Below are 25,035 nucleotides of genomic sequence, written 5' to 3' on the forward strand. Positions count from 1 at the left end.
GTTTGTTTGTTTATTTTGAGACAGAGTCTTGCTGTGTCACCCAGACTGGAGTGCAGTGACACGATCTTGGCTCAGTGCAGCCTCTGCCTCCCAGGTTCAAGTGATTCTCCTGCCTCAGCCTCCCGAGTAGCTGGGATTACAGGCACACGCTACCATGCCCATAATTTTTGTATTTTTCGTAGAGATAGAGTTTCACCATGTTGGCCAGGCTGGTCTAAGACTCCTGACCTCAAGTGATCCTCCTGCCTCAGTCTCCCAAAGTGTTGGGATTACAGGTGTGAGCCACTGTGTCTGACCGGTTTCAGTTTCTTTAAAGCCGACTAAGAGCATACAAACAATTGTGATTAAAATCTGAGTGCAGAATCCTGGAACTGATGATTTTTTTTCCCCCTCCTCAGTCTTTTTCAGTTTCCTCTCCATCACCTAAGTAAACTTTTATTGATTTACTCATTTTTTAAAGCAACTCACCTTTGTTTTTCTTAAATATTTAATGTAGTTTCATGAGACTCATGCTGTGCTTTTTCTGTGCACCAATTACCTTCTGTAAAATTAACTAGCGGGATTAAAACAGTTAACCATGACTGACATAAGCAGTTTGGGGATAATGCAGTTGCCTCCTAGTGAGAATATCCCCAAACTGGTGAGAACAGAAGTGATGGGGCTTACTAAGGAGTAGCCCACCAGCTCCAAGAACCAGCCAGTGGGTTTACAAAGAGCAATGAGGAAAGCGTGGAATGAAGTGGTACATTGAGCAGGAGCCAGTCTAGGTTCAGGTTCAGGAGAGTATGGTGTGCCCTGCAAACTTTCCTGCTTTATCCTGTGGGTCAGGAGTCAGCAGATATTTTCAGCTTTGCGGTCCCTGTGTCTCTGGTGATGCCTCAACCCTGCTGTTATATGGAGGAAGCAGCCATGGACAACTGACACGCACTGAGGCTGGTGAAACAATGCACAGACTCCCCAGCACGGAGATGCACCAGGCCTGGCGGCCCGTTCCAAGCATTCCTGGAAGTAGCAGGGCCTGTGCAGACCCTAAAGGATGAAGAGGATTTAGGTTGATGTGGAGGAGAAAGACTGGCTTGTCCACACTCCTTAGCTCATGGGCCCCCTACTGTCTGTATAGGAATAATTAAATTGAACAAAAATAAGTTAATATTTCAGTACTATGTGCTGGGAACAAACATACATACTTGTAGATTTCTAAAATCTGATTTCTTGGTTTTTTTTTTTTTTTTTGGTTTTGATTTTTTTTTTTAAGTCAAATAATGAAATGTATTTTAGGCACATAGTAATTATTGAGTAAATTACCATCAAGTCAATTTTGACACAAAAAGATCTTTGGGTCTTTCAGAACTCTATTTGCATAACTTTAGTTTCCATATTTATTATTTCCCCTTTTAGCACCTCTGTTTTCTCTAGAAATATTCTGCCTTTAAACTCCAATCTCAAGGTAGTATCTGATGATGGTGATTAAATTTATGTTATCTCTCCCAGGAATATTTGTATTTGCATTATCTGTTTATCCAGTGAAAAGCATTGTCTCTTTTAAAAATTATTTAAGTGTAAGGAAGCTGGATGTTTTTGTCTTCTGCCAAAATTCACCCTACGTTCCCTTACCCTCTCTTCCCCACGAGGCTCCTGAGAACGCTGCCTGGCACGTAGTAGGTACCTCATAAGTATGTGAATGAATGAGCATATTGAGGAAATTCAGGACTCTAACCAAGAATTTGCGTCTTTGGAGGAGATCTTGTTTTGAAATCTTTCTTGAACGGAACTACCGCTATTCAGCACCTCAGAGCCAGTCTTGGCTCTGAGTTTTGCTATATTTGGGCTGTAGAAAGAAATCTCTAGAGTAAACATCTTCTATTTCCTTCTAAAAAGGGTGCATTTTATTTTGCTCCAGCCAAGCCCTGTGTGCTCAGACAGGTGTCCAGATTCAGCTCCTGTCACAGGTTATACCTGGCAAAAGTGCTCGTGCAACAACACAGGTGCTTTAGAACCCAAGTCCATTTCAGGGCATATAAATAGACTGCATATGAAAACATGTCCGTTGGGAACTTTTCAGAGCCTCTGTGTTTTCTTAACTTGCTGACTTGATGAAGTTCAGCTAGAGGAAAGGAGAAGCTGTGCACAGGTGGGGGTGTTATTCCCTGTGTCAGTACGGCCGCCAGCAGGCTCAGGATTTTCTTTGGTGCCGTCTCCTGCCACGTCCTCAGTCAGGGAGACAGAGCACCTCTTGTCTCTTGACCAGGGATTCTTGAATGAGGAGCATTGGTGTAACTGTGAACATCAATTTTCCAATTGAGGCTGAGCAAACTAATAGAAAGGATCTATAAAGAACCTCTAGAAAAGCCGTTTCCCTCTCTTCACTCTGGCCTTCATAAAGTAAAGGGTCCTTATGGCGAAACCAAGTGGCTGTGGCTTTTGCTGTCCTCTGGTTTAAGCTGAGTGTATCTTGTGTGTTTACCTGGAAGCAGCCACTGGCAAGGAGAGCAGAGGCCGGAGCAGGGGCAGGGCTGTGACACAGAGCCCACGCTCCTGAGCACACCTCTGCCCCCTACGTCCTGCTGATGCGCCACGCAGACCTGCCTAGTGCTGGACTCTGGAGGTGAGGGACGTTGCGTGGCAGCTGTGTCTAGGCCCTGTGCTGCTCACCAGCAGCACGGCATGACAAGCGCTGGCCTCCCATCTCCTTCTTTCCTGGGTCACTGATGCATGATGTGACTTAGGACCCCACTGCCATGCAGTTTTCTGTCCCCTGTGTGGCTGCATCCTGGCTTATTCAGCCAGGCCTCTAAAGGAAGAGTGTTTGAGCCACTTCTGCCCTGCCATTGTGAGGAATAGATCCCCAACACATGGGCTTTTGTACCCATCCTTCCTTCCCTGCAGTTTTGATCCAGCAATTCTGAGGCTTGGTGGGGGGCTGCAATTTGGACAAAGAAGCACCCCCCACCCCAGGAGTGCTTGGGGACACAGCGGCTATACAGAGCCTGCTGCAGCGGGTGGCTGGGTGCTGGTGCCTTTTGGCTGGCCTCCCTCCATCACCCTCACTTCCCTGGGGTGCACTCCGTTTTAAAGGGTTGGCACAGCTGTTCCAGCTCCAGCTGTGTCTTCTCGGGAGCCCGAATTTTTTTTTTTTTTTTTTTTTGAGACAGAGTCTCACTCTGTCGCCCAGGCTGGAGTGCAGTGGCGTGATCTCGGCTCACTGCAACCTCAGCCTCCCGGGTTCAAGTGATTCTCCTGCCTTAGCTTCCTGAGTAGCTGGGACTACAGGAACCTTCTACCACGCCTGGCTAATTTTTGTATTTTTAGTCGAGGCGGGATTTCACCATGTTGGCCAGGCTGGTCCTAAACTCCTGACCTTGTGATCCACCTGCCTTGGCCTCCGAAAATGCTGGGGTTACAGGCATGACCCACCGCGCCCAGCTGGGGAGCCTGATTAAGACACCTGTGTTCTTATTTCCACATCTGCAAAAGGGAATTACTCTACGATCCACCTGCTTCGCAGGGCTGTGAAGATCACATGCCTTAAACATATCTAACAGTGCCTCGCACAGAGTGAGTGCTTAATAACTCTTTAGCTCAGCGTTCATCAGCATCACAGGAAGAGTGGTAGGAAAGACTTTTTGAGGAGGAATTGTCTAGTGGGTGGAAGTGTCCAGGGGGTGGATAGTGAGGCTGTTAGTGTAGGAGCTTGAGGGTCCAGAGGGCAGAACGTTGGCAGAGGCGATTTTTCCCACAGTGAAGGGTTACCATGGTGCAGGGTGCATTGATTGCATTTTCCTTTTAGACAGATGACTGGGAGTATTGACGATGCTGTCTCCCAGTCCTGGATCTGTTGTAGCACTCATTCGTAATAAAATTCCTGGTTACATATTTGCCTTCCTGGAGTCCTGAGGAAGAGGTTTCTTTATTGAGAGGGAGCAAGAACAGTGTCCCAGATGGCACGTGGAACTGAGGACACCCGCAGTGGACATGGCGCCTGCAGGGTAGGAGGGAGGAAGGCTGTCCAGTCCTCATCTCTACCACCAATACCAGATACCAGGGCAGGGATCTTCCACTTGATGAGGTATTAGAGCTGTGGTCTCCAAAGTGGAGGTATGGGCCCCTATGTATGCTTCGTGATCCATTTGGGATAAGGAGGAAATGAATAAATTTGGGAAGATAATATTTATTGTATTCTTTCCAAAGTTCTTTTTGTGGCCGGGTGTGGTGGCTCACACCTGTAATCCCAGCACTTTGGGAGGCCGGGGCAGGCAGATCACTTGTGGTCAGGAGTTCGAGACCAGCCTGAGCGACCTGATGAAACCCTGCCTCTACTAAAAATACAACTTAGCTGGGCATGTGGCAGGTGCCGGTAATCCCAGCTGCTTGGAGGCTGAGGCACGAGAATCACTTGAACCCTGGAGGTGGAGGCTGCAGTGAGCCGAGATCGCGCTACTGTACTCCACGCTGGGTGACGGAGTGCAACCCTGTCTCAAAAACAAACAAACAATGACAAAAAAGCAAAGTTCTTTTTTTGTGTGTAATGTCTGTAGTGTTCTCAATATACTAGTAACATGTGTAATATACTCTCAATATACTAGTTATATATATGTATATAAAATACAAATAAATGAATGTACGAAATCGGAAGTAGAGGCCTCAAGTCTTTGCGGATGGGGCTGTGCTGTGGAGGTTTTCTTGAGCCCCTGCTCACCAGTGCAGGTGGCTGTGAGTCAGGCCCTGCGCTGGTTTTGTTCTGGCTCATCTGTGTGCCTCAGAGGGCCTGACGCTCCTCAGGCCAGAGTGCATGCCTGAATAGAGGAAAATCTTTCATGAAGGTTTTCACAGCAGGGGGTTGGGAAAGGGTACCGGGTTTGGCGTTGTTAAAAATGTAGAAATAACAAGGGTTTCAGATTTTTATTTACTGAAAAATCAAAGTAAATGAGATACTTATTTTTGTTTGAGGTTTTTCTTCCAGCATGGGCCTTTGTGTGGCCTCTGTATTTATGGGGTGGGAGAGTGGTGGTGAGTGGAGATTTCTAAAAATTGGGAGGGTATCTTTGATACCTTTTGGGTTTATTGCAAAGCCCTGTGGAAATCCTGACCATGATACAATTTTATATGGTTTTTATTTGTAATCCTATGTTATTAAGAAGCAGAGGGGCATTGATGTCGAAATGTAAGTTAGTAGGGGATGTAAAGATGGGATTCATTTTGCAAATTTGCCTTGGGACTCCTCCCAAGGGCAACTCCTCCAAACTCTGAATTGGGTTATCTTAATAAAAATGTTAGGTTTCTTGGTCTAGGTGTCCGTAGCACTCAAAAAACATGTCGGAAAAAAACTGTGTGTGGGTGCTTGTGTCCTAGAGTCCTTTCCTTCCATCCATTTGTGGGAAACAGCGTCAGCCCTTGCACATGCCATGTTATTTGTGTGGAAGCACTTGCAAGCAGCAGCCAGAAAAGCCGTTTCTCACTTTGTCATTTTTTGTTGTTTTGTTTTGAGATGGAGTCTCACTCTTGTGGCCCAGGCTGGAGTACAGTGGTCCAATCTCGGCTCACCACAACCTCTGCCTCCCAGGTTCAAGCGATTCTTCTGCCTCAGCCTCTTGAATAGCTGGGATTACAGGAATGCGCCCCCATGCCCAGCTAATTTTGTATTTTTAGTAGAGATGGGGTTTCACCATGTTGTCTCAAACTCCTGACCTCAGGTGATCCACCTGCCCCGGCCTCCCAAAATGTTGGGATTATGGGTTTGAGCCACTGCACCCGGCAATCAGTTGATCTTTAAAGCAAAACTAAAAAGTCAGAAATTAAGTTAATGACAGCAGCTTTTGCCTATAAGACAGTTAGATTTCCATCTATATTTTACTATATATTTAGTGTCCATGCAGAAGATGAAATAATTTATTGTTTTGTAATTAATTTGCCCACATCTGATTGTTTCTTACAAAATTAAAATGTTTTAACAGCGTGTGTCACTAATTACTTTAAAACATCAAAATTTGCCTTTCTGTGTAATGAATATTACTAAATATTATGTTAATCCCAGGGGGCTTTTAAAGTTGTATATTACCGTGAAAGGAATTGTGAGTTGAAAAAAAAATGGTAGGGAAACATCAATCCACAGGATCACATCTGGCTGTAACTTTTGTTATAAATTCAGTGGTGGAATGGAAATCGCGCATGGCTGTTTCTTTAGAATGTGAGTTTATGTACACTTTATGTGGCAAAACATCTGCCAGTCCATGGGGACAGTTGATCCACATGGACTTTGAGCCTGTCATAGAAGCCTGAGAGCCAGGGCAGGGAGGGAGGGTTTTGCAGAGGAACAGGCATGGGCCGCCCTGGCAGGGACAGGTGTCTGGAGAAGCCAGCCCACCCACCCACCCCTTCTTCCCCTCTGGGAACCTCAGGTATCTCGTCATCCAGGGCTTTCTCCTGGTTGGGGTTCTGCGGGTGGCCCTGGCTGAGGGGCATGCTCTCCCTTTCACTGCCCTCTGTGCATATGTGTTTTGGATCTTTGGACTGAGATAAGTTCTGTTCCCAGGGCTGCAAACAACCTGCCTCATCTCCACCTGTGACCTTGCTAGAGCAGAGGTACAGCCCGTCCCCATCCAGCCTGGGGAGCCTTCTGCCCTAAGCCTGGTGGCAGTTTGCCTGGTGGGTGTGGGTTTCTCTGGAACCCAGTTCTTCTGCTTCTTCCCTCTCCAGAGCTATTTAACTCCCAACCCCGACCTGCTTTCCCAGGTCTTTGAAAGCAGGTGTGGATGCAGATGCGGCACTAGCCTTGTAAAGCTGCAGTGAGGCTGAAACAGATAAGCACACGGTTAAAGGACTGGGAACACACACCGAAAGGGGTCAGAAATGCCCCGGGGTTCTGCTGTGTAGACTTTCTTGAGTGGGGCATCAGAAGTGCTGCCACTGGTTGTCGGGCATTGGGCTCCTGTTGCATGCCCCTTCAGGAGGCCTTCACATTGGAAACGTGAGCATGAGTGACCTACTGAGGGCCAGAGGCCTCTGGGCGTTCTGGGATGAGAAGGAAGCTGCACTTGACATCTAAGGCCTCTTCCATCCCACAGTTCAAAATGGAATACATTTATGGGATATTTCCTATAGATATGAAATCTAATTTCGTATGCACATATGTATGAGAGAGAACAATATAATTAACCCTTGGTGTACACTTTAACATGGTGTATTTTGTTTCATCATAAAACCCACTTGCCCTCTACCTCAGCTGGTGGGTTTTGATGTTATCAATGTGCATTTAAAAGCATTTAGTTCATTTTTCCTCAAACGTTAGGGGCTGCTTTTTTTTTCTTTTTTTTTTTGAGATGGAGTCTTGCTCTGTCGCCCAGGCCAGAGTGCAATGGTGCAATCTTGGCTCACTGCAACCTCCACCTCCCGGGTTCAAGCGATTCTCCTTCCTCAGCCTCCTGAGTAGCTGGGATTACAGGTGTGTGCCACCATGCCCGGCTCATTTTTGGATTTTTAGTAGAGACAGGGTTTCGCCATGTTGACCAAGCTGGTCTCGAACTCTTACCTCAGGTGATCCACCTGTGTCGACCTCCCAAATCGGTAGGATTACAGGCATGAGCCACCACATCTGTCCAGGGGTTGCTTTCTAATTATATTTTGTTTTGCAATTATGTAAAACATCTAACTCTTACGTAGAGGTGTCCTCATTCTCTGTGCCCTCTATGGCTGCATCCTGGCTTATTCAGCCAGGCCCCTAAAGGAAGAATGTTTGAGCCCCTTCTACCCTGCCATTGTGAGGAACAGATCCCCAACACATGGGCTTTTGCACCCACTCTTCCTTGCCTGCAGTTTTGATCCAGCAGTTCTGAGGCTTGGGGGCTGCGATTGGGATACAGAAAGCATCTCAGAGGGACCAAGCTCAGATAGACCTGGGCCGGCATCCTGGCACTCTTCCTCACTAGTTTTGTTGTCTTTTTGACAGCGACATAATCTAGGTTTCAGTTTCATCTTCTATAAAAGTGGAGTAACAGCACCTCCCTTGTGAGCTGTCATGAAAACTGGTTGGGACACTATGAACCTACCACAGTGCCAAACTCATGGTTAACATTCCATCAACTTTAGTTATCTCCTGGCCTTATTTGAAATGGGGATCATACTCCTTATGTAAACTGTTTTTGTATAGGAATCGTATCAAAATATTTGCTAGTTGCCAAGAAAGTGTTAGTGACATTGTGTCATTATCGGCAGCACAATCCAATAAAACCAGCCTGGCTGGTTCTCTCTCCCAGGCCTTGCTGGGCAGCCCTTGAACTTACGGTCAAGACTGCTGGTGCTGAAACCAGTGAGCTGGACAGCCACTCCTGGGAGCTCTTCATCCTCCCAGGTACTAAAGCTTCAAATGAAAGCACTCAGGTGTGGGCTCCATAATTCCCCACCAAAGTGGGGACCTTCACCCACTGTGTGGGAAAAAAAAGCTTTTTTTTTTTTTACTGTTTTATTGCCTTGGTTCTTGGCTCAGGCCCTTGCCAGCACTTTCTGGGGCTCCTGAAATGCTCTTCTGGTTTCCTTCCTCCAGCCTCCTGCTTTCCTTATCCACCCCCCATATTGCTGCCAAAAGCGATTTGTGAAACATATCCCGCTGACCATTTATCTTCCTGCTTAAAACAATCCATTTGCTCCCTCCTTCTCACACATGGGAGTGAGCATGAGACCTCGTGGGCCCTCCTGGCCCGCGTGCTCTCGCTCACAGAAGCCTGGGGCTGGAGGGTGTCTCTTGCACCTTTCCGCAGTGCAGTGTAGATGACAGGTGCTGTTCACAGGCAGGACCCGCTCCCAGGGCCGCCCTCGGCTTGGGGAGGCTTCCGGTGAGCTGGGGGGAATTCCCCAACTCCACACGCCACCACTTTGCTATTAACGAGAATGTGACTGGCGACACCTCCGTGTCTCCTGACATCGCGTCAGGGGCTCCACTGATTTCAGTTCTACCCACCCTGGCATGGAGACGAGGCTAGTCAGTGCCTCAGCTTGCCCAGCTCACCTGCTGGACACTGACTCGTTTTTCCAGACGCAGCTCAGGGCTGCTTCCGGTTCCGGTTCCCAGGCTCCTGGCAAGTGGGCCTTGCTGCCTCTGGGCCCTGCCCTGCCTCCTGCCAGGGGTTGCTGGTAGGGGGTGGGCAGTGAGGGAAGGACAGCTTCTTCATTATTGCCCTCTTCATGCTTGTATCCCAGCACTCACTCCACAGCCACTGAGACTGCCCTGGGACCAACTCCCTGGCCCCTGGTTCATGCTTTAATACTGGCATGTCTTCACACACATCTGTCATGTAAAGCACTTTGATTGTTTGCCCCAGACGTCCATGTGATGGTGACTACGTGGCACATGTCGCCGTCAGTGCCCTGTTGGTTTGCAGGCGTGGCGACTTGGTGCTGCCTGTCGTGATTTCCCGGTGCAGTCTTCCTGTGCGCTCTTGCTCAGCTGTCCTAACTGGGCCATTTTCCCTGAGGGTCTCAGACCCAGTCCTGAGTCACAGGAGTCCTTTCCCACGGCCACCTCACTGTGGAACTGTCCATCTTGTCCTACTGACTTCCTCTCTTCAGTTTCTGACTCTGACACGGTTTCTTCCGGAAACTTCCTTTTCTGACCTTCTCAGCCAGGGGCTCCCTCCTCACTTTCCTGTCACCTCCTGGGGCTCCTTTGAAGACTCTGCCCCCGCTCTGCCCCGCTTGAGACATTTGGGTTCCTGGGTGTGCCCCTCTCCTGCACCTCTTCTTCTGCCTTATGTTCTCCTCGAGGATGTGGCCTCCTGGGGCTGGGCCACTGTCAGACTCCACTTTGGCTCTGTGCCCGAAGCCAGCCATGGCTGCTGTGCGGTGAGTGTGGTGAGCCTGGCAGGAGTGCTGCCCCTGGCCACGTTCTTCCTGCACGATCAGCATGGGCTCACCCCTCTGCAGCTCCATCCCAGCCCCTCTCCCGAGCAGCTTAGGACTTGTCTGCCCAGAGGATGCCTCACAGAACCTGGAACTCAGCGTTCCTCAGGCTGCCTCCTCCTTCTTTTTTTTTTTTTGAGATGGAGTTTTGCTCTTGTTGCCCAGGCTGGAGTGCAGTGGTGCGATCTTGGCTTGCTGCAACCTCCACCTCCTGGGTTCAAGTGATTCTCCTGTCTCAGCCTCCCTAGTAAGGCAGATGCCACAATTCCCAGCTAATTTTTGTATTTTTAGTACAGCAGGGGTTTCACCATGTTGGTCAAGGCTGGTTTCAAACTCCTGACCTCAGGTGATCTGCCCGCCTCAGCCTCCCAAAGTGCTGGGATTACAGGCGTGAGCCACCGTGCCTGGCCCCTCAGGCTGCCTTCTTTCGACACCTCCAGGGCCCATACAACTGGGCTTGGTGCATCCTCCCTGTCAGGCATCACCTCCGATTCCTCCATTCCCTCCCTGGTGCATCAACTCTCCACCAAACATCTCATCACACTGCTGTGTTCTTAGCTCAGCTGAAATCACCATTGATGTTTTGTGTTTTGCAGTAGCTTTTGACTCTATTCTCACCTTCGTTCATTCATTGCACAGATATTTACTGTGGGCCTTCTACTCACCAGCATTTTATGCCCTGGGAACCCAGCCATGAATATGACAGGTGAGGTCTCCCTGCAACTCTGATACATTATGTTCTAGTGGAGGAGATAGAGAGTAAATAAATAAATATAAAGTATAATTTCAGGAAGTGATAATGAGTTGGAAGAGAGTTACAAAGGGTTGCAGTTTTTCTTTTCCTTTTTCTTTTTTTTTTTTTTTTTGAGATGGAGTCTTGCTCTGTCGCCTAGGCTGGAGTGCAGTGGCGTGCGATCTTGGCTCACTGCAACCTCCGCCTCCTGGGTTCAAGCGATTCTCTTGCCTCAGCCTCCTGAATAGCTGGGATTACAGGCGTGTGCCACCATGCCCGGCCAAGGGCTGCGGTTTTGGATGGGCTGTCAGGAGAGCTTCTTTGAGGAGGTTTTGCTGTACATGGACCTCAGTGAAGAGAGGAGTAAGCCGTCTACAGTGTACAGCAGCATGTGCACATCTCCTGCAGTGGGGCTGAGCTTGGTGTGTGTGAGCAGCAGGAATCAGGCAGTGTGGCAGGAGTAGTGGGGCGCTAGGGAGAACGGCTGGAGGTGAAGCAGGAGAGGTGGGCAATGGAGAAGGGGTGTGGAGGTTTATAAAGTTCATAAGATGCCCTCAGAATGTTTTGGGGAAAGGCAGGATGTGATCTGAGCCCACCTTCCTTATCCCTCCAGAGAAGTCATGGCTAAATGTAAGTGCTATCTTGTTATTGCCCTGCCTGGAGTCCTCCGTGGGTTTCTGCCACCTCTGGGATAAGATCCAGGCTCTGCTGCCTGGTCCCTGCACCCTTTCCATGGCTGCCCTGCTGTACACTGTCAGGCCCCAGCTGCAGCTTACCTGCAATCCCAGTTCTTCACACATCCCACAACCTTTCCTATCTTCTCCTGTAGAGACCCTTCCTTCTGCTAGACATGTCCTTATCCCATTCTACAACACTTAGCTCAACCAGTGCCTCAGGATTGTCCCCTCAGGCCACCACCCTCTTTCCTAGAAAGAGCATCTGCTCTTATCTGGAGCTCCACAAGCATTGTATGTGAGCCTTTCTCATGGCACAAACCTTGGTGTCTTGTGTTTGTTTATCTGTGGTTCCTACCAGAGGTGGACTTGCATCAGCGAGGGATCCTGTCATCTGCATTTGTGGATGTTCAGAATCTATCCCAGATACTGACCCATGGAAGAGAAATAGTAAATATCTTTTGAGTGAATGAAAGGATGAATGCAAGTCATGTGATCTTTCTCCCTTTTTATTTTCAACGCAAACTTTACATATTATCCTGTTCTATAAATGAGGTAAACAAGAGCCACTTCATAATTTATTTTAGATCTTTAAAAATAGTAGACGGTCTTGATAGAGCGAGCACCATCTTCCCCATGTGGTAAGGTTGCGCATGATCAGTAGCTACAACTCTAGAAAGATGACGGAGCAAAAGCAAAGAAAAATCCCTTTAGTTCCAGAAAATCTCCTGAAAAAGAGAAGGCTTGTCAAGTCCTCAGAGCCACCCAGGCAAAGCAGGCACTTTTGGCAAAGAAGGAGCAGAGGAAAGGGAAAGGGCTCAGGTTAAGTGACTGGAATCATTCTTATATGATTCCTGGTGGCAGAAATGTGACAAGATGCGTCTCAGACGACTAGAAGTGAGACCTCATGCCTTGGAATTGCCAGATAACTTTCCTTGACCTTTATTGTACGCATTGAAAGGATTAATGGCGTGAGTTTACTGGTGCAGAGAACCATGGCAAGACTTCGCCCAAAGAAAATTTTTAGTGGTGTCTTTGTAAAAGTCACCCCCCAGAACCTAAAAATGCTGCGTATAGTGGAAACTTATGTGACCTGGGGTTTTCCACATCTGAAGTCTGCCTGTAAACTCATTTTGAAACGTGGACGAACCAAGGTCAAGAAGAAGACCATTTCTTAGATGACACAGTGATGAGGAGCACCTGGGGAAGTTTGGTGTCATTTGCTTGGAAGACCTCATTCATGAAATTGCCTTCCTGGGGAAGCATTTCCAGGAGATCTCATGGTTTTTGCACCCTTTCCACTTCTCAGTGGCTCATCATGCTACCACAAATAGAGTGGGCTTCTTCAAGGAGATGGGCTCACCTGGCTGTCGGGGTGAACACATCAATCAGTTCATCCACCAGCTGAACTAGACCCAGGTGAGGCAGGGCTGAAAACTGCCCTTGGGCTGACTTTTGATGGGCCATGCCTTGCCACTTAAAAGTTCTTTTTGCAGTTACTAGTATTCCTACCAGTAACCTTGAGATTGGGTTACTCTTTTTTTATTTTTTTTTTGAGCTGGAGTCTCACTCTGTCGCCCAGGCTGGAGTGCAGTGGCGTGATCTCGGCTCACTGCAACCTCCACCTCCCAGGTTCGAGTGATTCTTCTGCCTCAGCCTCCCAAGTAGCTGGGATTACAGGCACCCACCACTGTACCTGGCTAATTTTGTATTTTTAGTAGAGGCAGGGTTTCCCCATGTTGGTCAGGCTGGTCTTGAACTCCTGACCTCAAGTGATCCACCTGCCTGGGCCTCCCAAAGTTCTGGGATTACAGGCGTGAGCCACCGCGCTGGGCCGAGATGGGGTTACTATTAAGAGTAACTTTGAGATTGGAAGGAAAGAGGAGGCTGGTACTAACAGATGGAGACCTGCTGGGAGCAATGAATGCCTGATTAGGACATCGGGCTATGCATAGCCTAAGAGTTACAGGCTTAAAGATGTTGAGTAGCAAAAAACTGTGTTGCTGTGGTCATGTAGCTGGAAATGGGGAAGGAATAATATTAATAACTGATTTCAAAAAGGACTTGAAAATGTGAATCATTTATTTTGCTGAAGAAATCTTAACGTTTTTTGAAATTACTTTTTATTGCTGTTGTTACTACTTTTAGGTGCCACACTGCAGTAAATTTTTATCAATGCAGTAGAAGCATATGTTTTTGCTTTTTTGGGGAATTTTTATCAAGTATCTTCAGAGAAGATTATTTCCTGCTTAATCTTCAAAAACTGGAAAGGAAGGGTCAAAGAAAAGACAGTAGGTGACGTTCATGGCAAGCACCTGTCATCACAGTCCAGTTCTAAGGAAAAATTCCAGTGTTTTCTACCTTGGCTGCCGCCTCATCTGAAATCAGCACATTCCATGGAGGAAGGAGTCCTGCTTTGTTGTGTGGTCTGTCCTAGGGTTTAACGTGGGTAAATGAGTAACTCTAGCATTTGTATAAGGCTCCCTAAGACTCCTGCAGCAATCAGCCAAGCCCAGGGACGTAATTGAATCTGGAGATTCCTGGGGCTTTGTTTTGAAAAAGACTTGAAATATACATAGGAAGAAAGACACAAAAATAAATGTTCACTTGTCTCTTCAAAAAGCAAAAAAAGTATATGTTTTTAACCATTCATTGAAGAGTTATACACTTTTAAATAATAACAGGTTCTTTTAATTTGTTTACGGTAGTCAGTTATAACTGTCTTCACTAATTAAGTGTTGCTTCTAGTTATAAAAAAGTATATTTTGAAAAGAGCTATCTTATTTCCAGGAAAGTAGTTTAAAAATTAGCAAACAAGTACACTATATTACAGGTAAGTAAATAATGCATTTTCTTTGTTAGAGCAAATACACAGTGTCCTAAAGCTTAGCTTTAAAGTTTAATTTCATTAATCAAAGCATTTCCTCATTGATTATCAATACCTAATTGCAGGTCTTATAGGAATAGATAGGGAAGATTTCATCGAAATCTGAGTGAAATTTTAGTGCTTTTGTGAATCTATCTCTTTTTTTAAAGATCAGATTATTTTACTAAACATTAAAATGGCTCTAGTGTATACATTCTTTCATATTTTGTGTGATTAATGCCAAATATTAGCAATATTTTTAGAAAACATAATTTTAACTGAAATATATTTTATGTATACATCTTGTAAAATTATGTATATTTATATATAGGTTTATCTATAAATGTACATAATCCCAGAATAAGTAACTTGTTCTCAAATGAAAGCATATTCAACTTAAACATTGAAGTGTATAAGCCTACCTTTCTTATGCAGAATGAACCTTTGCATATTGCTTAACAGTATTCTGGATATACCAAATTAATTCCATGATTTGTAAAATCGTGGTAGTGCCCGACACAGTTCAGTGTATGTGTCCACTGTGTTCTTTTCCTCTACTTCCTTTAGATATGCTGTCGTTTTATCCTCAGTCAAGACAAACCAAAAGAATGGCATGTTCGACTGCATTGTTTGGTCTCTGTATTTAAGGACTTCTATTGAATGGAACCTTGGTGTGATGTAGGTTTTATTGAGGGGAGAAGCAACTGTTGGAAAACCATCTTTGTATTTTTTGTTTTTGGCACGTTGTTAGGGACGTAATTCACTATTGCACACCTTGTCTTCAGCATGAGGGCTGCGGGGCACTGGTTCTCTGGATCTGTCTTCTTTTATCTTGAGACGTGGGAGCTTTGAATCTGGCTTTGCATCTCATCTTTGCCATGACCACTAGGAAGCTCAGAGCCTTGTCTTGCTAGTCTGGAATGCAGGCTATGCAACAACATACATGACACTTCCACTGGACTGGTTTAGTTTCTGCTCTTCTGGGCTTCCTCATTCCCTGTTCAAGTCTCGTGTCTATTTTATATAATAAATGAGTAAGGAAAATTAGTAAAGGAATCCTTAACTCTGCTCTGGTGCTATATGTAAAATTTCATGTCTAAGAAAAGTGGAATTACTCACTTTAAACAGTAAATCCGGGAAGCAGCTGTCAGACAGGAAATATTTTTGAGTAAAACAATATAGTGAGGTAATAAAACTTCTCATTAGAGCACCTGTCATCATTTAGCCAGTTGGTGACCTTCATCAAGTCTCACGGCTTCTCCGGGCTTTCATTTCCTCACTGGTGGTGGTAGTAACACTGGCCCTGCTTCTGCCTGGGATCTGTGAAACCACGTGACGCTTGCAGGAGTGCCCTGGAGGCCCTACTAGGGCGATTGGGTGGATGTTGATCCCAGTAGTGGTGCTGCCCCTGGGCATCTTCCGCGGTGCTTTTTCATGAGGAACTCCTGAGTGAAAGCCCAGGCCCATGTGGGTGTGGTCATTGCCTCTTCGTTGTGTTCTGAAATTGGACACAGCCTGTGAGTTATTGTGTGCACTGAAAGCCCCAGCAGTGGGCCCTCCTGACACACAAAGACTTGCTTGTGGCCCTGGGCGTCAGCTTTCCAAAGAGCCTGAGAGTGGAATGGTGGGACCCAGGCTCCTGCAGGGAATTTCATGGCCCGACCTTTTGTGCCTTGGCTCCAGCCCTTTATTTAGTGTGCTACAGTATATATAGATTGAGAATGCTAATTTGTTCTTTGCCAGCTAAAGTACCCAGGGCAATATGACGAGGAGTCAATTTAAAGGACTGCTGTCTTGGGTGGGCCGCCTGGAAACACTCTCGTCTTTGTGCTTGGGCTTGATAGTGCAGCTGCTAGGGCAGTGTGACATGGAATCCAGGGTCTCAGCTGAGCCACACGGCATTCCAGAACACATTTCAGAAATCCTTTAACCATGGGTGTGTTAGAGCAAGGAGTAAAAATAGAGGCCAAGCTTTTGGTGGAGAGATGGCTACGTGCGGGCCCGGGTCCCCAGACCCCTGGTTGTGAGATCTGGCCTTGCCCTCCGGAGCTGGGCTTCTCAAACTCTGCACAATCTAGGGGACAGAACAGGGGCTGGGCTGGAGTTTCGTCGGTCAGCTGAGTGGCCGTGTCGGGTGGGGCAACCTTCAGGGCCTGCATTGCTCCTGCATCGGCATACCACCTTGATGTGAGGTCACCGAGTGCCTAGCTCACCACAGCCCATGATTCATCCTGAGTCTCTGCTCTCCACCCTAAGCCCTGAGGAGCCCTTGTTTTTGCCAGGAGGAAGTGATCTCAGCAGAGAACTTTCCTAGTCGAGCCACTGGTCATTGCTAGAGTATGCTCAGTCCCCTTCTTTGTCCTCTTCCATGGTTGAACCCAGGCCTAGCCAAACTTCTGAGCATGTTCCTCCAGCCTTTCAAATATGCAGACCCTCCCTCATGGGATGGGTACGATGCGGGAATGAAAGGCAAGTGGTCTCACTGCAAATGAAGGAAGCCTTGGAGGATACTGTTCCACACTGTTTCTCTAGTTTGGTCCCTAATAATTTTATAAAGAGGAAATATAGGAAGGGCTGCGTTGTGGTGGTTGATGAGTTTCCCAGAGAATGAATCTTTAGAGTCACACAATGGGTTGGATGTTACTGTCTCTGACACTGACACTGATGACGTTGCCCAGCAGTGTCTCGGGCAGCAGTTCCTCATTTTATCCTCATAACAGCTGAAGGAGGTCGCTAGGATTATTCTTCTCTTAATTACATCATGTATTTTAAACTTTTGTTTATACTCAAGCGAAGCTTGCATATTCTACATAGCAGGGTCAGAAATAGTGTAAAATATTCAGATTGATTCAGGCTTCACATGGATCCTGTGATTTAGTGTTTAGTGTGACTTAGCTTTCAGAAATATGTGTTTGGGTGGCAGCTTGAACTATCTACAAGGTACTTTTTAATTAAGTGAGAAGGGATACATACAGATTGAAGTATGGTATAAGATGTAACTTTTTAAATGCTGTTAGAGCTTTTAAATAGTAATCAACTGAGAAACCAATACATCAACCACATTTATTCAGCCCTGTGATAAGGTCTGAGGAAGAGCACGAGAAAATGTAACACAAATTGAAATCAACTGCCCAAGGGTTGGTGTTTTTCACCTTCTGCAGTCCCCTTCATGAGGTCAGATGGTGGCTGTGGAGCTTATGAAAAAGCCGGCGTTCACAGAGATCAGTGCATCTTGGTTGCTGGACTCACAAGAACTCAGTAGGCCACTTTCTAGAGAATTCTAGGTAGTCAACCATTCTAGAATCTGATTGAGAAGAGTGGTGGAGAGGATTGGGGGGCCACCTGTACCTCAAAGAAGATGGAAAAATGGGGGTTGGAAAGAGAAGGAAGGAAGACAGATATTGGGGTATATGTGCATGTTACCAGGATGTTGTTTGAACATTGGCCAATTTGTTTTGGTTTGGTTTAGTTCAGTTCTAGATTTGATGTTGAAGGTAGTTTTTATTTGTCTATTTGTTGCAAGTGAATAATGTGTTTTCCCTTATATACAAGTCTATATGTAGGACTCAATTTAGCACAAATAATACATCTGTACTGGAAGGACTACAGTGTAATCATCGGAGATCAGACGCCTCTTATCCTTCCATTTTTTTTCAAAAACGCTTGGTCATAGTCTCGCCTCATCTATGAACGTTACTTTACGTCAGCCATAAAAGTGAAAGCGAAAAATCATTATGAACTGACATGGAGTGATTTGCAGTAATCATTGTCAACGAAGAGGGCACATGGAAATTGTTTATAGTATATCTTTTTGCAAGAAAGAAGAGAAAACAAGAATAAACACATATTTGCTTTCTTTTGACAAAGAAAAACAACTCAAAAAAAAAGGAGGAATGAGGATGTGTGGGAATGAGGTATTCAACATAAAAATAGGAATTAGGTTTCTTTGAATATGGCTTGGTTATATAATTTTGATTTTGAACTACACAAGTGTTTATATATTCAGAAAACAGAATACCATCAAAATTGAAAAAAGGAAATTTTAAAGTGGAAAAACAGAAACAAAGGAATCTAACTGTCTAAAGTTGATAACACAACTGCCCAGAATAAAGACGTAATTCTGATAATTTTGAACGGTTTTCTGATCATGTATCTTTATTGGAACATATTTTAAGAACAAAAGAAATGGCAAAGAACTGTTGAGATTTACCTGGTGCAATTATAGTTGGTAATGGTGTTGTGTTGTAATGCTTCAATTATTTTGTAGGTATTGTAGGTGGTACAAAAAAATAAAATACATTGATGTTATTGGGAATGGAAGTTCTAATTGTGGAAGAAGGGCTACAAGCAGTGAGAATTCTCTCACCTTTTCACTCTTTCTATAAATATAAATGTAAAGTAAATAGCAATGACACCTTTCCAACCATTACACCAACTACAGTTTCCCACATGGATCCTTGGAGAAATGGCAGATTACAGATCTTGACAAGGTTGTGCCTGGGGCATCCTGTGCTAGAAAGCAAGAAGGTGTTCAAAGGCCTGTGGAGTAAATCAAAAAAAGAAACCCAGGAGTAGGCTATAGGGCCTCCTGCTGGCAAGAATAATCGTATTAATAGATTGTAATATATTAAATTAAAAGATTCAGGAGTCTGAAGTGTTACTCAAATAATGTCAGCTTAATAAATTCTGAAGAAATCATGCATTTTGTATATTTATTTATTTATTATTTTTTTGAGATAGAGTCTATTGCCCAGACTGGAGTGCAGTGACCCCATCTCAGCTTACTGAAACCTCCGCCTCCCAGGTTCAAATGGTTCCCCTGCCTCAACCTCTCGAGTAGCTGGGAACACAGGTGCCCGCCACCACACCCGGGTAATTTTTGTATTTTTTAGTAGAGACGGGGTTTCACCATGTTGAGCAGTCTGGTCTCGAACCCCTGACCTCAGGTGATCTGCCCGCCTCGGCCTCCCAAAGTGCTGCAATTACAGGTGTGAACACTGTGCCTGGCTAAAATTATGCATTTTAAAAATCATCATTTTGCAACCTTGACCTAGGCAAGAATTATGTTTGAGTGATAAAATCACTGAGTTTTGAAAGACTGTTGGAGAATTAGATATTTATGCGTTCTCAGGTATTATCTCACAGATTATCTCCTACTTATAAAAGGGAAAACAACCATTACAATGGAATAATCTACAGGCCAGCCTCTTAAGCTACTGCTTAAATTCAACCCCTCCTGCTGGGGACAACCTGATAATATGTGCCAATATTATGCCCTTGTATGATACTAGGAGAAATCACCTATACTCCTCTCTAGTGTTCTTGCCCCAGAAAGCTTTTAATCTGAATTATGAAGAAACAATTGAAAAATTGAGAGTATTCTTCAAAACAGCTGCAGTGAAGTCTCCTCACAGAACTCAGTGTCGTGATCCTAAAAGTCACGTGGAAATTCAGGAGACCCAGAAGGGCTAAAACAATCTTGGAGGACTCATATTTCCTGATTTCAAAACTTACTACAAAGCTACAGTAATTAAGAAAGTGTGGTACAGGCACAAAGATAGACAGGACAATGGAGCAGAACAGAGAGTTCAGAAATACACCCTTAACTTACACTTATGGTCAGTTGATGATTTTCATCAAGAGCGCCAACCGCATTCAGTAGGGGAAAGAATAGCTTTTTTAACAAATGGTGCTAGGACAACTGGACATTCACATGCAGAACAATAAAGTTGGACTCCGTGTTGATACTATACACAAAAATTAACTTTAAATGGATTATAGATCAAAATGTAAGAGCTAAAACAATAAAAGTCTTAGAAGAAAACACAGTAATAAATCTTTATGATGTTGGGGTTAGGCAAGGCCTTTTTAGAAATGATACCAAAAGCACATGGGACAAAAGAAAACTCGGATAAATTGGACTTCATAAAAATTAAAGACACTTTTGTGCTTCAGAGAACACCATCAGGAAAGTGAAAACGCCTATAGAATGGGATAAAATATTTGCAAATCGTGTATCTCTTAAGGACTTGTATCCAAAATATTTGCAAATCATGTTTCTCTTAAGGACTTTTATCCAAAATATTTGCAAGTCACTTATTTCTTAAGGATTTGTATCCAGAATGTGTTCTGAGGTTGTGAACTCTTACAACTCAACTTTAAATAGATGAATAACCCAACTGGAAAATGGCCAAAGTATTTCTGCTGACGTTTCTCCAAAAAAGATATTCAAACGACCAATAAGCTCATGAAAAGATGTTTAATATCATTAGTTATTAGGTAAATTCAAGTCAAAAACACTGTGACATACCACTTCAAACCCACTAGGATGGCCGTAATCAAAGACGGTAACAAGCATTGGCAAGGATATGGAGAAATTGAAACCCTCATCCATTGCTTATGGAAATGATGAAATGGTGCAGTCACTTTGAAAAATTGTTTGGCAGCTTCTCAAAATGTTAAACATGACTTCTGTCATATGACACAGGAATTTTACTCCTCAGTGGAAACTTGTGAAAACATATGTCTGCACAAAAACTTGTACATAAATGTTAATGGCAGCATTGCTTATAATGAAAAAATAGAAATAACTAAAATGTCTATCAGCTGCTGAATGCATAAATAAAATGTGATATATTCATACAATTATTAGGTAGCAGTAAAAGCAATGAAGTACTGACACATGGATGAACCTTCAAAACATTAAGCTAAGTGAAAGAAGCCAGTCACAGAGCATACGTATTGTATGATTTCACTTATGTGAAATGTCCAGAACAGGCCAATCCATAGAGATGCAAAGTATTAATAGTGGATCAGTGGTTGTCTAGGGCTGGGGAGATTGGAAGAAAAAAGGGGGGTGACTGCTAATGCTAATGGGTTTGGGATTTCCTTTGGGGATGATAAAAAGAGTCTAAAATTGTGGTGATGGTCCCGCAGCACAGTGAATATATGACAAACTATTGAATTGTACAGTGTAAATGGGTGAATTATATGGTGTGTGAATTATATCTCAATAAGGCTGTTTTTAAAAAGCCAATGTCATGAAAAACAAAACAGAACAAAAACACAGGGGAGAGTGTTCTAAAGAGATCTAACAGTGAAATGCAGTGCACGAACCCTGATTGTGTCTTGGATTAAAAAAAAAAGCTGTAAAAGATCACATAAGGACATCGAGGAAGTTTGTGTTTGAATTATATGTGGGATTCTATTTTCTTAGGTGTGATAAAGGTATTGAGCTTATGTAGAGACTGCTGTTACTCTTAGGAGATGTGCTAAAGGACTTCAGAGTGCAGTACTGTTTTCTCAGCAACTTTCAAATGATTCAGAAAGCAAAAATAGTGTGTGTGTGTGTGTGTGTATACACATGCAAGTATGCATAGAAAGGGAAAATGGATCATGGAGTAGTTTGAGGATAGTTCATTGTACCAATCTTTCAACATCTTTTAGGCTTCAAAATTTCAATTGCTTCTCATCACTGTGTGTTCAATCTGACAGATACTGGTTGAGTGTACAGTGTGTGTCTGGTACTGTGATCTGGGTGTGCGGTGGGGACAGTATAATTAACGATGATGTCCATGCCGGGCAATAATCTATGAAGGACAGAGAATGCAATATAACTTAAGAGAGATGATTCCTGCCTTCAAGGATCTTGATATGGATCTAAATCTTGATAACTAGTGTTAGAAATAAATTCTAAGTGAATCTAAACTGTTGTAAGCTAGGGCAGCTTTGTGTGAGTCATTCGGCAGAGGTCATTTGAGAATGATCACACATGGGTGGTTTAAGTTGTCACACCTTTGTGTAGCTGGCAGCGTCCTGAAACAAGGGCACAGAATCCTCTCTTACCAGCAGTTTCCCGTAACACAAAGTTGTTAACATTCAACCTTCTCCCCTGGAATATTATGAGCTAATATTGTGTTGGATATATTTTGTTCTTTGAGCTCCTAGAGTTAATAGCTATGTAGTTTACAGGAAGCAAAATACCTGGCATGTCATATACATTCTCTTGGTGTCCTTTTCTTAGTATATTTTATGTGTTCTAATTTGCAGGTTTGACCCCAGTCGTCTGCCACTCAGGTGACCTTTAACAGTTGCTGCTCGAGATGTTATTGATTATTTAAAATTTAGAATGTATACTATTATCTATTATTAGAATATGATCATCATTAAGTAGATTTAGTAGCACTGTAAAAATCATCATAAATAGGTCAATTATTTTCAATAGTAATTTAAAGCAGGAAGCCATAAAATATAACACATAATACCTTAGTTATTTTAATGAAAACTTAGAGGTATGTTTATTGCCAATTCTTTGATGTGGCTGAGGCCCCTCTTTTGTGTGTGGGCAGAGCTGCTGTATCAGTCTTTTGGGCTTTCCGGCATCAGGGTTTCCAGTCAAGGGGGCAAGAGGGGCTGAAATCTAGCCCATCTCCACTCAACAAGCCGTGCATCTGTAGCTTTGTGTGTGAAGGACTGCCACCTTTCTCCAGCTTACATTCAGCTTATATAATACCTTAGTTATTTTATTTATGATGGCTTGGCCATATGGGTCCAGTGTTTAAGGTTCCAGGACAACTTTGTAAACCATCTTAGTAATATATGAACTGAAAATTTCAGTTTGTTTTTTAAAAGTACCTGGACAATAAAAGATACTTGCTCAAAAATTTGAGAAGTAACTGCTTCTGTATTTTTATAATTCCTCCCACTCTTGTCATTTTCAGTTTTCTTGCCCACACTCAATTAAATAATATTTTTAAAAAGTAAAGATAGCCTTTATAAAATTTGTCCACAGCATTTTACAAAGTTTTCTTGAAACTGTCAACTATTTTTATTTTCAAACTTTAATTTCATCAGTTTACATAGTATTTAATTAAATTTTATAATTATAATAGCATAGGCAACTGACAGTAATAAATTGGGGAGCAAAATTTCTCTGCTGTGGCAATTGTAAAGTCCACCTTGTAGGATGAGTTCTCTGAGTGTGTACCGTCACTTTCTGGCTGCCAGGCTATTTGGTGTGGGGTGGACACAGGCCCGTCAGAAAGAGGGCAGAGCCTTGATTACCACGCTGACCAGCTGGTGGAGGTTTGTCAAGGGAGTGTCTACTCTGTATTTTCTTTCTTCTTCTTCTTTTTTTTTTTTTTTTTTTAATGGAGTCTCACTGTGTTGCCCAAGCTGGAGTGCAGTGGCGTGATCTTGGCTTACTGTAACCTCCGCCTCCTGGGTTCTAGTAATTCTCCTGCGTCAGCTTCCTGAGTAGCTGGGATTACAAACATGCGCCACCGCACCCAGCTAATTTTTGTATTTTCAGTTAGAGACGGGGTTTCACCACATTGGCCAGGCTGGTCTTGAACTCCTGGCCTCAAACGATCTGCCTGCCTCAACCTCTCAAGGAAAATGTTCTTCTTTAAGCCAGTTCCTGTTACAGTTTTCGCAGCCAGCTCTGCAGAGGGTTTGAATGTGAGCCTCTGTGCCCAGTTTAGGTCTGGTGGCTCCTGGCAGCATTGTCTGGTAATCCAGTTGTTATTCGGATCAACAAAAGAATTATAGCATGGTGAAAGTGGAAAAATAAAGCTTTCATTGAGGAGCAAAAGTAAAAGGAAAGTGTCAAGTAGGAACAAAGATGATTACAAAGAAATGTGGGTATTCTCTGCTTGGGGAAGAGAAGTTACAAAATTTATTACACTAATAAAAATGTGATTAAAAGGAGTGACATTGGAATCTTTCCTTGTCTAATCTATCTTTGAAGGATTTAAGACATGTTCATTTCTGGATTCCATGCTCTGCCTTCATCTAAAACATGACTCATCCTGCGAGAATGGTTTCATGCTCACTTTTCCAGGCCCATGTTCTGTGGGAAGGATGAGAGATTTCCAGGAATGTTTCATGCCTAGGGTTAAGCAATGGATTTTCTGTGCCTGTTGCGTTCACTTCATTGCCTTCTCTTTCAAAGATTCAGTTTTGGGGTTGCATGTCCTCATGTCACCCAATGGATGGTTCCCTGGATGGGGGCCCTCTCACTCACCAGGGGTCACAAATAGCCTTGCCTTGAACACCGTTCATCTGGATCTGATACACAGGAGTTCTGAGAGACAAGAGATTCACAAATGAGTTCAAAAGTTCCATCATTTAAACATATTGAATAGGTATAAATGCAGACTTGGGTAAATAAACTATACTATGTCTATTTTAGAAAAAGATATGTTCAGAGTGGATCTTAACCTGGTTTATCCCAGTATATCTTCCAAATCTTAATTACATAATGGGCTTAGAAAAAGTAAATTTTTGTTCAGATGATAAAGATTGTAAAGTTATCCCTGAATACATTTGTATCTGAGGTGCTTCTGTAGCTTTGGGGATGACTGAATAATTTTCTCCTTAAAAATTTAACCACTAGGCGACATTGTTGTGCCTATGCCCATTATTCTGTCTGAGGCATCTTTCATTTTTATTTTTTAAAATTTTGTTGTTAAAATCTATTTCCTAGTTCTTTTAAATGTAAACGATTTGTACTTAGGTATTTACAAAGACTGGGTAGATTGAGGAGTGTTAAAGCTGATATAAACAGAAGATATTTTGTGCCATTAGAAAATAATGTCCAAAGAATCATTTGTGTCCTATTTGTAAAACAGGGAGTAATTTACCACTTGTATAATTTACATGCACTTAAAATACACATTTTTAGACTCCTGCCCTCCATCTTGTACCATCCAACTGAATGTGAGGTTGAATAACAAGAACCAATGGATCATCTGACAGTTTTTTTTAGGGGGATGGCTGTGGTTCCTGGGGTCCTCTGAAGTGTCTTGCTGGTGTCTCCTTGAGGAACTGCAAAGCCCATGGTTGGGACATGTTGCTGTTCTTCTCTTCCCTTC

General features: G+C 43.8%; 1 protein-coding gene and 1 pseudogene across 11 annotated transcripts in view; both read left to right on the plus strand.

Moving 5' to 3' along the window:
* COBL (cordon-bleu WH2 repeat protein) overlaps nucleotides 1–25,035 on the plus strand; it is a 300,968-nt gene that overhangs the window by 46,341 nt on the left and 229,592 nt on the right. The gene's annotated exons all lie outside the window — the stretch shown is intronic.
* Nucleotides 11,949–12,708, plus strand: LOC114676916 (ribosomal protein uL30-like pseudogene; annotated as a pseudogene).

This window comes from Macaca mulatta, chromosome 3 (assembly GCF_049350105.2).
Source record: "Macaca mulatta isolate MMU2019108-1 chromosome 3, T2T-MMU8v2.0, whole genome shotgun sequence".
In the NCBI taxonomy this organism is placed as follows: domain Eukaryota; kingdom Metazoa; phylum Chordata; class Mammalia; order Primates; family Cercopithecidae; genus Macaca; species Macaca mulatta.